We start from the raw sequence: 13,404 nt of genomic DNA, 5'->3' as shown, positions 1-13,404 counted from the left end.
GAATCTCAGGAGCTACAGCCAAAAGACCAGCTAGCCCCCAGTCCCAACAGTTCCGACAGCAGCTTAGCCCCGGGTCTTTTCCAGACCTAGCAACTCCCCTGGCATCCGCAAAGTCGCTTCTCACTTGCACACAAATGATGAATTAGCGTTACTGTTTTGAGATCCCTCACAGTTATTTTATGCTGGGTTTTTGATGAATGATGTCTTTTCTTCCAATTAAATCCTATTATAATTAAAGTGTTTCCCTTTTGAATACTTTCTATTTTTTTACAATTTGGGGAATGTGTTGAAGTGCGTTGTTTATATATTGTTGTTGTACAAGTTTGACAGACTTTGTCCGAGTTAACTTTGATTGATGTATTGCTGCTGGACAAGCCTCTTCAGAATAGTATGGGCCATTTTGCCATTTGCTTTTCTTTCTTTAACTGCGTCATTGCCCCTGCCGTCTGGAGTTGGGGGAACTGGATGGGACGGCGCAATGTCATCATCCCACTTCACCCATACATTTACTGAGTTCGATCCTGTCTTCCAGACCAATGCTCATGAGTGAAGTGGTAAAAACAAGCACCTTATTCCACACAATACTGTCCCCGCATACAATCAATATTCCTTATTTTACAATCCTCTGCCTTGGTTTGAAGATACACTCTTGGCACATACATAGGCCAATAATGTGTTTAATCATCTTTTTGTAAAAATTCAGCCAACACCTTACATGTATAAAGCTGGTCTTTTGACCATATTCCAGTTGGGTGTTTGTAGTCCAGGGGTCTTGGATAAACCTGTTTAGTGTCTTCATCAACCTAACATCTTACAATGACTAGCCTGACCTCTCCTAGATAACTGCTGTGCATAGGGGGACTTATTAATGTGCCCAATTCGTACTACCACCCTAGTTGACAAGTCATATTTTCCTTTTATTTCATTCAACTGTGCCAATCGGTGTGTCTAGACGCGCCTTATACCCCTCCTCGTTCCTTCATACCCATTTCGGACCAGCTGCAGTGTGATTAGCCCTGGGATGTTTGGATTTTCAAAGCCACACACTTCCACTTACATTAATAGCTTAATCACAGTCACTTATCAGGAGTCATGGGGTCACTTTATTCAAATATATGCTCACTGTGAGTTGCCTGTCGGCACTGACTCTACAAGGAATTACATGTGCATGCAGTAATTGGCATCTGATGCACTGAATCCAGCCACCCCCATGGGCATCAAGGCTCATGGGCATCTGACGATTTGCCCCTTCTATTTATAGACCACAATCCCCTCCATATTTTAACAGAGTGATTACAGCCTTTTCGTATTCCAAATACTGTACTGTGGACAGTAAAGGGAAATATCCTAGTGAAGCAATATCCTAGCTCTGCCAGTCGTCATCACTAGCACCTCTTTCTGCCTTTCTACAACAGGCTTTGGCATCATATGCTTAGTCCAAAACAAAAGAGGCGATGGCTGGAAGGTTTAGAATACATCTTAAACTCTGGGCAAACCTCTAGACCAGACCATCTTCACCTGACAAGTCATTACAGAAAGGGGAAAGACCAGATGCAAATCAGACCTGGTCTAACCCCAAAAGGGGTAGTCTATTGTGAACTGCTTGGTCACATCCCGTCTGCACAAGGCAACAGGAAGCCCTAGACATGTTTCAGCCTCATTGGGCTCATTAGTGAGGTGCAGCTTGGGTTTCTAGGCCCAGCAGGCAAAGGAGATGATGGCTGGAAGGATTAGAATCAATCTTAACCTGTAGCATAGCTCTGGGCAACCCTCCAGACGGTTGTTCTTCGCCTGCTAACCATTACAGAAAGAGGAAAGACCATATGCAAAGAAGTCCTGGTCTAACCCCAAAAGGGGTAGTCTATTGTGAACTGCTTGGTCACATCCCGTCTGCACAAGGCAACAGGAAGCCCTAGACATGTTTCAGCCTCATTGGGCTCATTAGTGAGGTGCAGCTTGGGTTTCTAGGCCCAGCAGGCAAAGGAGATGATGGCTGGAAGGATTAGAATCAATCTTAACCTGTAGCATAGCTCTGGGCAACCCTCCAGACGGTTGTTCTTCGCCTGCTAACCATTACAGAAAGAGGAAAGACCATATGCAACTATGCATATAAAAGACTCAAACAGTGGTTTAATTAAAAACTATATTTGACTATTTACAGTACTTGTCATCGATATGTGTAATCCCAGCTGACATGTGATGTACAATTTTCACAATATGCAAGGGTTATCCATACCCAACACATACCTCCATCTGCTGCCTTGCATTGTAGGCACTGAATGCCATCCTCGAGGTAGTGACTGGCACATGGTTACATCTCATGCAGTATTTAAGCATGCACAGACATTTGGAAGCTTAACACCCAGAGGACTTCTGCACACGAGCACTAGCAACACCAGGCATGTTTCAGCCTCTTTGTGTATCGTGGGTGAGTTGCCAGGTCTTCTAACATAATTCAAATCTAAAATAATGAGAATATGGGAATCCATTACAAACAAGAGTCTTGCCCCTATCCCCAAACCCGTTTTTACCTATCCATAATGTATACTTTAACTAAATGTAAGCCTTTGAATGATGAGAATAATGCAAAGTGTTCAGTATATATGTTCTATGTAAAGTGCTTTGGCAAAGCGCTATATAATTAAGACATCACTATCACGTGCGCATAATTCGTACTGCACAAGTGACTTCTGACTGCTCGCTAATTTAGACTGCAGCATAATCACCTCAGCCTGTTACAATATTGTCTCAGCCACCCAACCCTTGACATGGTCCTCTGCTTGGTCAGTCCCTGGTGGCATCACTGTGTGGGTGCACTAAGCTGTCCTGAGCAATGCAGAATACGTCAATGCACCAAAGTCGTGTCAACAAAGCAAATCATGTTTTACTAACAACATTGGCTTCTTATCCGCTATGCACATTTCTTGAAACAGATTTCATGTATGTACACTGCAAGTTGGTAACTGCACTGTAACGTTTTTCAAGGCAGATACGAGCCTAGTGAATTATGTGCAACACAAGCCAGAGAGTAGGCCTGCTTTCTTCTCAACAAGGCAGGCCCCTGGGAAGCTCGCAACAGATAACCCTTTGCACGTATTATTGTCCAGGGCCTGGCTGGTGACTGAGGAAGCAAAACAGCCCACGGCCCCCCTCCCTTACCCCTACATCATCCATCCCCGCACGTGCCTCTTAGCATGCCCCTGTTGATAAGCATAATCGCCAGCCTCCTACTGCTTTGCAGATGTGCTCATTCAGACTTGGCACCGGAAAAAAAGAAGTGCGTCAGTGCTTTGGCTTTGCTTTCTGCGAAGATCACCAGAGATTCTCCCTTTCTTCCTGTTCCATTTCTTCTCATGGCCCATTTCTCCAGATCACAGTGAGCTGCAAAACTAAAGCTGCGTCTCTCATCAAGGCTGCCGTGGGAGTTGTTAATGTAATCTGCGAAGTGCTACCCACAACAGGAAAAGATCCGTTGTAATGGACGATATAACCGATCATAAAGCCGGAAGCTCATTTTTAATTCGTATGTTTGTTTCATTCTATGAGCTAGGGAATGCAGCCTTGAGATCAAAATATCCTTATGATGAAAATGTTATTCTCCAAAGGGCCCAAAAGGAGAACAATTAAATGGTTGCCACGAACGATCATCCTTAATTTTCCTAATGTGCCAAAATACACCCAATCTTAGACGTGCTTTACAGCTTTCTTTTACACATTAGGAGTCGATTATATGGGTTTCTAAGGAAAGTGTGATATCTCATGCTGACCAGAAGGGGGCGAATAAAGGCTGGTATGCGCTATGACCAAACTTGTACCGCAACTCGGCTCTGTGGTGTTTCAGTCATAATGGTAAATAAGCCATACCTAAATTGCATAACTCCTTCCAGAGACGTCTTTATGGGAGGGCAAAAGGGGCACGTGCCCCGGGCCCCCAACTACATGGGGGCCCTCACCTGGCTGCCTGATGCAAAGAAGGCAGGGCACTTATTTGACAAACTATTAATAACACATAGTGGACAGTCCTGATTACCTTGCAATTTTAGGTGCTTAGTGAATCTTATGTATACAATGATTCTCACGCTAGGTGCAGTATTTCCAAGTGTGATTCTTTATTTTCAGTAGTGTAGACACATGGTCTAAGGTGGTCAGCCGACACATGTTTCGACTCTGATGGGACCTTCTCAAGGCAAAATAAATTGTAGAAAAGGGGATGTTGCCCCAGGAGTTCCTCAATTGATTTTCATATAGCAGTGTCTCTCCCAGATCGGTGTTAGTTCAAGGCTGATGCCTGTGATCGTGTGGTGTGTAGGATATGCAGTGAGGGATAAATAACACATGGCTCTGCATTCTACAGTGTGCTACTTAAGCTCTGTGCCTGCTGCAAACAATTGTGAACAATTAAAGTGTGATTTCAGAAATGAATTCTGTTATACAGTCTCTGTTCACTATTTCACTTACAGTTTGTGTGTTTACTATAGCACAACTTGTGGGGCGATTTTAACTTTCTTTGGGGAATGTCTAATGCACACAGGCAATACCTAGAGCTGAAGGGATATTCATATGCAACAGTGCCAGGATGCTTCAGAAGACAGCTCAGTGTGTTAAGCTCATTTTTGCAGAGATCTATGTTCGAATACCAGTTTCCTGTTCCAGATCATGGCAATGGCTAAAAACCTCGGGGTCATCTTCAACTCCACACTCTCCTTCTCTCCTCACATCTCTGACATCTCTTAGAAGTCACACTATCAGCTGCACCTCCTTAGAGGTATCCTTCCCTTCCTCTCCTTCCCCCAGAAGCTCACTGTCTCCAGAGCTCTGCTTCTCTCTAGGCTGGACTATTGCAACAGCCTCTTTCTAAATCTGCCTGCTTCTACTCTCCGCCCTCTGCAACTCATCCAAAACAGGACTGCGAGACTTGTCCTTGACCTCAAGCCCAGGGCTCATATCTCTCCAGGACTGAAATATCTGCACTGGCTCCCTGTGGCTGCAAGGATTAAGTTAAAAACCCTCTGCATTGTCCACAAGTCCTTCTGGGGCCTGGGGCCGCAATACCTTCAACTCTCTCTTCCTAAATATCTTCCTTCTCGAGCTCTTCACTCATCCTCTACCAAATCCCTCAGGGTCAGTCGCTTCTCCAAGCAACGAGTTGGAGGTAGATCTCTTTCTTCGGCTGGAGCCTCCTTCTGGAACGGCCTCCCTGGCTCCCTGAAACTTGAGGAGAACCATCTCCAGTTCCGTAAGCACCTCAAAACATTTCTCTTTGCTTCGGCTTTTTCTCCTCCTCTCCCCTGCTGACTTCCTGGTTGAAATCTAACCTGCACTGGTTACCTGGCCACCCTCTGATCTCGGGCCCAGGTCCCCTCCCCAGCCAGTCGCACACCTGCACTGCCTTCCTGGCAACTTGGGGACTGTTTCTGTATCCCTTCAGTCCCACTTCCAGCACTTGATACATGTTGTCTGTACTTACCCTTGCCACCTGCTGGCCGCACTTCTACTATTGTTATGTATTCCTTTATCCCATGTACTGCACTGTCCCCTTCCCCCTTACCCCCCGCACTCTCCCTCTTCCCTTTCCCGTGCGCTTGCGCAATCTGAATGACACCTGGCCTAGTAGGATCGTTGTCTATCTTCCCCCTGTTCCCCCTACCTTGCCTTGTTGCACCTTGAAACACTTGTGTATTGGCGCATTATAAATGCCATATCATATCATATCAATGCAGATTTCGCCTATACTCTAGGAATAATAAACTTCAGTATGCAAATTTTGGTGATTGTAACAACTATTGTGCTTCACTAGAAAGCAGCTATAGAAACTAAAATAGCATCAGTATGGAGCAGATTTAGAGCTTGGTCCCTCTAAACAAGGGTTGTAAAAATTCAGCGGCTACTTATAATGATGAACAGAACGTGTTTGTCAGGAGAGGTTGTGAGAAAGTGAAATTAATGACAGTGGAGCCAGAATTTCATGGTTTTGCCACATGACAATACTATGATCCTGGTCAAATCATTTTCATATATAGTGCCATGTCGTTGTTTGTGAAAATGTTTGCCTTCTCTCATTATGGTGGCTTTTTAAGCCCATTACTTGCTCCTTTCATGCAAGTGGTTTTAAGTGTAAGGGGTTGTATACAGGTGAGAGCCACAGATATTTGCCTTCCCAATCTGTCCCCTCTGCCTTTAAGCCTCTATATCTCCTCTCCCCATGTCCTTTGTGGGGTGAAATATAGCATCTGAATGACAGAAATAAAGAGGCCAGAGTGATTTGTAATGCCCAATGAAGTATAAGGCCAGCACAGAAATGGTGATGGTCAGATATGAGGCTTATTTAACCAAAAACAGGCCTACATCTCAAAGCAAAGAAAGTAGGCTTCAATCTCAAGAGGCGAAGATATGCACAATGCATTTCAGCAAGGAAAAGAAAGATATGTGGTTGACAATGCTGTTTTACTCAATCCATGGAGATCTGCACTTTTACCTAAAGAGGCAGCAGTGCGTACATTATCTTCAATGTAATTCCAGATTGTGTTCCAGTCATCTAAAAATTGAAATCAAGCTTCACGCATTTACAAAAAATAAAAGAGTTTCCTTATTGTTTTTCCCTCATCCAAATGACAGTATGCTACGAGCAGTGCTCGCTAGACTTTCAGAGTTGAACAGGGTTTTCTCATGTAACTGCCCTATACATATGGACAATCCAGAAGTGATACTCATGTATTTTGAAACTCTGAAATACAGAAGTGCATTACATATGGATAAGGCCCAGGTGCCTTATTAAATGCCATGTAAAATGCATTGTGTGTGAGTTTGAAAGCCATTGCTTGCAGGAGTGCATAAGCCGGTAATTTCACCAAAGATGAAACTTAACCTTCAAGACCTTTCCTCTGCTGTCCTGGAGAGAACCATCAATCATGGCCATTACTTAAAAATATAGAAAGAAACACACTGCTTAGATTTAAACCACAGTGCAGACAGATAAGGCCATACCTGTTCTTTCGGCAGAAGTGACCTTGAGCTCACAATCCCATAAAATGTCCACTAGATTTGCTACTGGGCCATCGCAGGCCTTGAAGGGGGAGGCAAACATAAACATGAACCAGCCTCTGGCTGGTCACATGCTTAAGGGTAACTGCAATTTAAGAGAACAAAGGAAAAAGGCTGTAGTTGAATTAATGAAAAAATACATATTATTGCATAAAAAGGGCAGCGTATAAGCCACAACGATCATTCCAGACGCTTATTAAAGGTAACAGTAGCCCCCTTTGAACCATGCTAAAACGATTTTTGTGTGATAAACATAACTAAAGTTATTCATGAAAATTATATTTGGGCTTTCCCTTGATTCAGAGAGATTTGAAAGTTGGTGAGAGGGTGAAGAAAATAATTAACATGAGAACTATGTTACTGCCACTGACCTTCCAGCTCCTGTTCCAGCTTCTTTCTAAATCTTCCTCCCTCTGCAGCCTGTTATGCCCCTCAGGTGGGTTAATTTAGTTTAGGTGCAGGCCCTTGGAGGTAATTGCCTGACCCTGCAAAAAGCTATTAAGCCTGTTTGCCTTTCCTTGGCCTCTACATGCCTCTTCATCCTTCTTCTTCTTCACAGTCCCTGCATGATTCTGGTACATGTAGTCCAATTTTGGCAAATTCGATTTTCCTACTTCTGGAAAAGTTTTAAAGATGATTTTCCTTCTCTTTGTGTTATTAGAAGAGGTATTATGGGGCTTTATCTTTTTAGAGTCAGACAAAACAGGGAAGTTCAAATTTCCATCATTCCTTTTGGCATACTTTGGTATTGGGGAGCATGTGGGTTTCTTAGGGGTACAAAAGACTTGTTGGACTACGCTTTTAGAGTATGCCCTCCACTCCTCAGTAATAGTAGTAAGTCGAGATGTATTAAAATGGCAATAGGCCAACTCCTCCTCCAATCCTGTGTCAGAGTATTCCCTTTCAAGGAGAAATACTGTGTCTCACCCTGCAAATTCTCCCTACAGCCCTGGGCCTGGTCTCCACACAGTTGATCCTCCCGCAGTACGCCACCCCAGGATTGGGATCAGAAAGTGTCTGCCCTCTCCTGTCCCCCTGGGAAGAGACAATAGGCAAGGGTCTTAGTGAGGCATGCACAGGATTTTCCACAGTATCAATACAGATCTGGTGTCTGTCAATAGAGCCAATATGCCCATCTGGGGGTGAATGTGCACTCTATAAATACATCTGTTATGTTACAACACTTTGCTTGAACCCTCCTCCACCAAAACAGTGGAAATGACAATTTCAAACCTCGTCTGTCTGCACTGCCTCCCCCATCTCCGCCTCCCTTTGGCAGTGACAAGCCCTACATTGTCAGCCCTGCCTCCTTTTCCCTTCCTGAACAATGCCTCTGTGACTTCCAATCTCAGGCAACACCTGCTGCGGCTCTGGGCAATTGGCACCTGCACCTTGAAACACAGCAGACACACTATCCCTCCACCTTGGCGTACTGCAAATGCAAATGATTTCAGTTATTTGTCAAGAAATGACAGAGGAAAAACGACTAACTACAAAGACAAAACCCTGACCTGAGCAAACAAATAGATACTCAAAAAATGTTCTCAGACTATATAAGGAAGGTAACAAAAACAACACAGTACGAATTATTTAGTTCACACACAGATTGAATATTTCTTTAGATACCACACACAAATGGAAGTACACAAGGGAAGACATCCACTAGAAGGACAAGCAGATAGCCAAATATGAGTGAGCATGCCAAATGTAAAAGGGCTTTTATTGCTATTTTGAGTGGGGGAAAGTAACATTAAATCAGGAAAAGATCCCAAAGTAAGCCTAATTAACACAAAATAAGACAAAAGGGACAAATAGACACATAAAAGCACCAAAAATCACACACTGCCCTGTACATAGCCCCATGCAGCCTGGCAAACCCACAATTGGAAGGTGTCAATTAGTAGGATAAGCAAATAGCCACAAGGGAATAGGTATGCTAACTTTAAAAGGACAATGTTTTTGCTATTGTATACTATTTTGGGGTGAGGAAAAGTGAGATTAAGAATAATATATGAAACAGTGGGTGCAATTTATACCAAATGAACAATTAGGGGCAACTAGAGATCCTAATGCACCAAGAAATAGTACACTGGCAAAGATATACCATTCACACACAGGGAAGGGCTCTCAGCCAATCAAGTGGCTGGAAGAGTGGGAGAAATTACACAATCACTGCCCAGTGTCCCAGCCACCAGAGGCCCTTCCCCGGGTGGCGTTTTGCTTTTTTTCTCCATTACAAGGAGGCAACAGGGAGCTTCTCCCTGTTGGCCCCCTGCCCCAAGATGTCCCGCTTCCCCTCCCCAACCCTCCGCCCCCACTTACCTGCAGGACTGCAGCATTGCTCTCCGATGCTGAGCTCCTCTGCCTGGCCACCGCTGTGGGCATCTTTTTTTTCTTCATTTTACAGCGATAGATCGGCTGCGCAAGCAGCGCAGATCTCCCTATTCCCAATTGTGAAAGCCATTTGCACCCTAACGTGCGAATGGCTTTTATGCCATACCTGTCAGGCGGACACAGCCTTTAACTGCCCACAGACGGAGCTGCCTTAGCATTAAAGACTGTGTCTGCCCTCCAGGCAGGGCATGAAAGCTACAGAAAACTCCTTCAAAGTCCACTAAAACACAGATTGTCAGCCTTCACTGTGCATTCCTGCTTTTATAGCTTGACAAAATCCACAAAGAGAAAGTCAAATTGTTGGTGAAGTGTTACATTCTAGTTTGAGGATCACAACATATTTTACTGGATAGGACTGAACCATATGCTATCAACCTTTGAAGAGGGGAATGCATTAAACCAGATAATTCTTTCATCTTGTCAGCCAATGAGTAAATTACAAGGTTTGGAAGCAACATGCTCAGCAAAATCTCAATTACGTAAACTTAGTTTTACTGCACAACACAATATTCTCCTTTGATAACATATCATTTTATTGTTATTTCTACAGTGCTTCCAGTTTATACCATGATAGAACATTTACACGAGGTGTGAGAGGCTATTTGTAACTCTATAATTTAACACACATTGATAGTGTTGGCATTGCCATTAGATCATAGTGTCTTATTAGGAACATCTCTAGGGCCTGTGGGCTCATGAAGAAACTTGACATGCAAAATAGCTTCTCAATTTTCACATGTGCACACCCAAAAGGTAAATGCGAAATTGCCATACATTTTGTTCTATGCGTAAAATAGAAGAGCCCTTAGCAGACACGCTTGTTCATGATAATATATGTCTAGCATCTAATTGTGAGGCTTATAGGGCAATGTTACCAGACAGGAAAGACATAAAAACATCTGATTGTGTGCTTTTACCATGGAACTGCCTGTTCAAAAGTAAAAACATTCGGCTGAAGCAAACTGTGGGCTTAATAGCCAGTTACATTAATATAATTTGTTTGTGAGGTACATTTAGTGCTACTAGCATTTGGCTTGTGGATTTATAATATTAATATACTTTTCAAGGACAAGTAGACATCTTAAGGTATAGCATGTAGATGATGTTCTCAGCATGACATATACACATTTTCGCTGCTGTATTTAACTTCGCTTTTAGGTATCCATGCTGCCTAATGGTTGTTGGTATGTCAAATAAACTCTGCACAGCTGGCATATACCTAGGTGCCTGTATAAGGTTGTCAGTGAGTTATGTACACACTGGCCAGGTGTGCTCACCTGGGTAGAAATCACTATCAACATTTGTAGAGAAGGTCTTTATCTTTGCCGCCCATATCTAAAGGGTGAGCAAGTGATTATGATGAGATGGATGATGACCAGGACAAAGATTGGGCTCCCTCAGACCTCAGGTGGGAGCAAGCATTGCTGTTGGAAAGAAAGAATACTGAAGCGACAGAGGAGACTAACACCGCAGATGCAGAGGAGGAAGTATTAAATGAATCATTCCCCTCACCTGTATAAAGTCTATTTGAGAAACACCCTTCCTGTTGCACATCAGAGAGAACATCACATCATCATGTTTCATCCAGAACATTATCAACGCCACCACTGCCAGCACCATCAGACCCACAGGAACCCAGCCTCTGGGGGCTCGAATGGGAATGGGGATTTACCGGGTCCTCCAAGGTTAGAATGACCCGGTAAGTACCCATTCCGAGAACCCGGACCCGGTATGCGGCTAGCAGCACCATGGCTACCTCCTACCTCATAATGAGGCCCAATGTGTCAGTAGGCCCTTTAATATGATCTAAACACTGTACTAAATGTCCTAGTAGCGTTAACAGTTACATTCTGATGTAAATTGGAGGTACCTACTGAATGGGCATGGGGGACCGTACCCTTAATGGGCTGCAAAATCATAAATGGCTAGGGATTGAACGAGCACCCCATGTACCTTCTCTGGATCTACTTCACATAGTGGGTGGTGCCTCCTGCTCCCCCCTTCCCTCCACAGACTATTCGTCAAACCTGAAATATGGAACTCTGTAACGTGCATCCCCTCTTCCCACCGCCCCTCTAGCTAGGATGGTCTATGGGGTATCGACTTGGGATGCCCACGTTTGCTGGCCCTATTGACAAGAATTGCAATTCGAGTGTTCTCCTGGCCATCGTTATGGTCTTATTATGGGGGTATACACCTTAAAGGGATATAACATATAATGATATATACAATTTCAGCCAGGGGGCATGTTTCACACTATACTCAATTGTGTGAATGGGTTAGATTCTAAGCTTTCTCTTAAAAGTGTCACAAAACCCAGACAATACAACATTTCAGCTTTCATGATGAACATTAAAACATTAAAAGAAGTGAGGTAATCGTCTTTACATACTTAGAATAATGCATTAATTTACACAATTGTTTGGAACAATGCCCTTTAACCTTATGTGAGTAAGAGAATAAAATACAATGGGCCTCATTCTAAGTGTGCTTACTGGCACCACTGTTTCCGGACCGGCACACAACAACTCTGCTGGGCGGGTACCCTCCTGCCTGGCAGGTCAGACCTGCCGGGCAGGTTGGCACCCGCCTGTCGAGTTTTCACAGAAGCGCCGGCACTGTTAAGAATGGAGGAGGTGCTTCCGTGGTCCGCGATGGACCCCAGGCCGCCAGGGTTGTAATCCCCCAGTGTTACCGGGAAGTCAGGCGCCGGTAAATATTTACAGGTCCGGCAGCTATCCGGACCCGTCATGAGGCCCAATATCACGTCAATCTACTTTGTTTGTGCTCTCCCTTCACCTGCAGAATACCATATGCAATGATATGACATGAAGTCACACATTTAATTGACAACTGGCAGGCTCAAAATCACTGCTTGATTATATTTACAATATGTATTGAAAACATAGGTTTTAGGTTACCTAAATATCTGCTTGTGCAATATACAAATTGCAATTCTACAACATTATTGTATTCATTCTAGCTAATTGTATCACTAATAATATTGGTCTAATAATTCACAAAACAATATAGACAGAGTGTGCTCCCAATTATTGGTTACAGCCTAGAGTAAAGCATTTTTTTTCAATCCTTTCTTTCCATTGCACACTTCTCTGTTCTGGCCACAATCTAAAAACCCATTTGTTTCTGCTTAAAATAAGCATCAATGTAGCTTTTAATTGAGGCTGCTCTCTGCTTTAAGCAAGCTGATTAACAAAGCATTTTAATCGAAAATATAGCAACATAAGGTACGTTCTTGAACTGGTTAACTCTAAACCTAAACCTCATATCCTTTGATTTTCACTTGCTATACTTTTCTTGCTCACTGAAGTCCCTAGTGGCACACAGCATCTAAAAACCAGGAAAATTAAAATCTCAGAATCCCAGAATGTCTTTTCTCCCAAGTCATGTTAAAAAACGCAGCCATCTTTCTATTATCTGTACTTACAAAAAACAAAACTGCATTAGCTTCCCTTATTTCTCACCTGTTTGCATACCAATTGTTTCTTGGACGAGTGGATCTCAGGTCTCCCTTGTCTAGACACTAGAGAACCTCAGCTTTGCTTCTACAGCATGGCTCCCACAGCGTGCATGGTAGTGATATTATATTCATTTTATATCCCCAAGAATCTGCCAAGCTTTCTATATCTGTGTCCTTAAGTCAAGTGGCTATATTATGATACATCTTTTGGCTCAGTTTCATTAAGTGTCAATGAGACGTCAGCTCTGTTAAATATTCGAGATTATTAAGCTTCAGTCTTTCCAGGGGCGAACAAATGAGTTAATGTTTCTTCAAGTGAAGCCAATTTGACGTGATTATCAGCAAGCATTTCATCTTGTGAACACTGCCCAGGAGACTGGGCACAGCTGTCCCGTCAGTTTTCAGGTTTCTTGAAAGTAGCCAATTTGATTTCCTAAAAAAACTCATTAAATTTGGCACCCAGCTGTTTTCAGATAACAGAGAATTTG

This window comes from Ambystoma mexicanum, chromosome 4q, assembly GCF_040938575.1.
Source record: "Ambystoma mexicanum isolate Mex_15411 chromosome 4q, UKY_AmexF1_1, whole genome shotgun sequence".
Classification (NCBI taxonomy): Eukaryota; Metazoa; Chordata; class Amphibia; order Caudata; family Ambystomatidae; genus Ambystoma; species Ambystoma mexicanum.
This window is presented reverse-complemented; position numbering follows the sequence as displayed.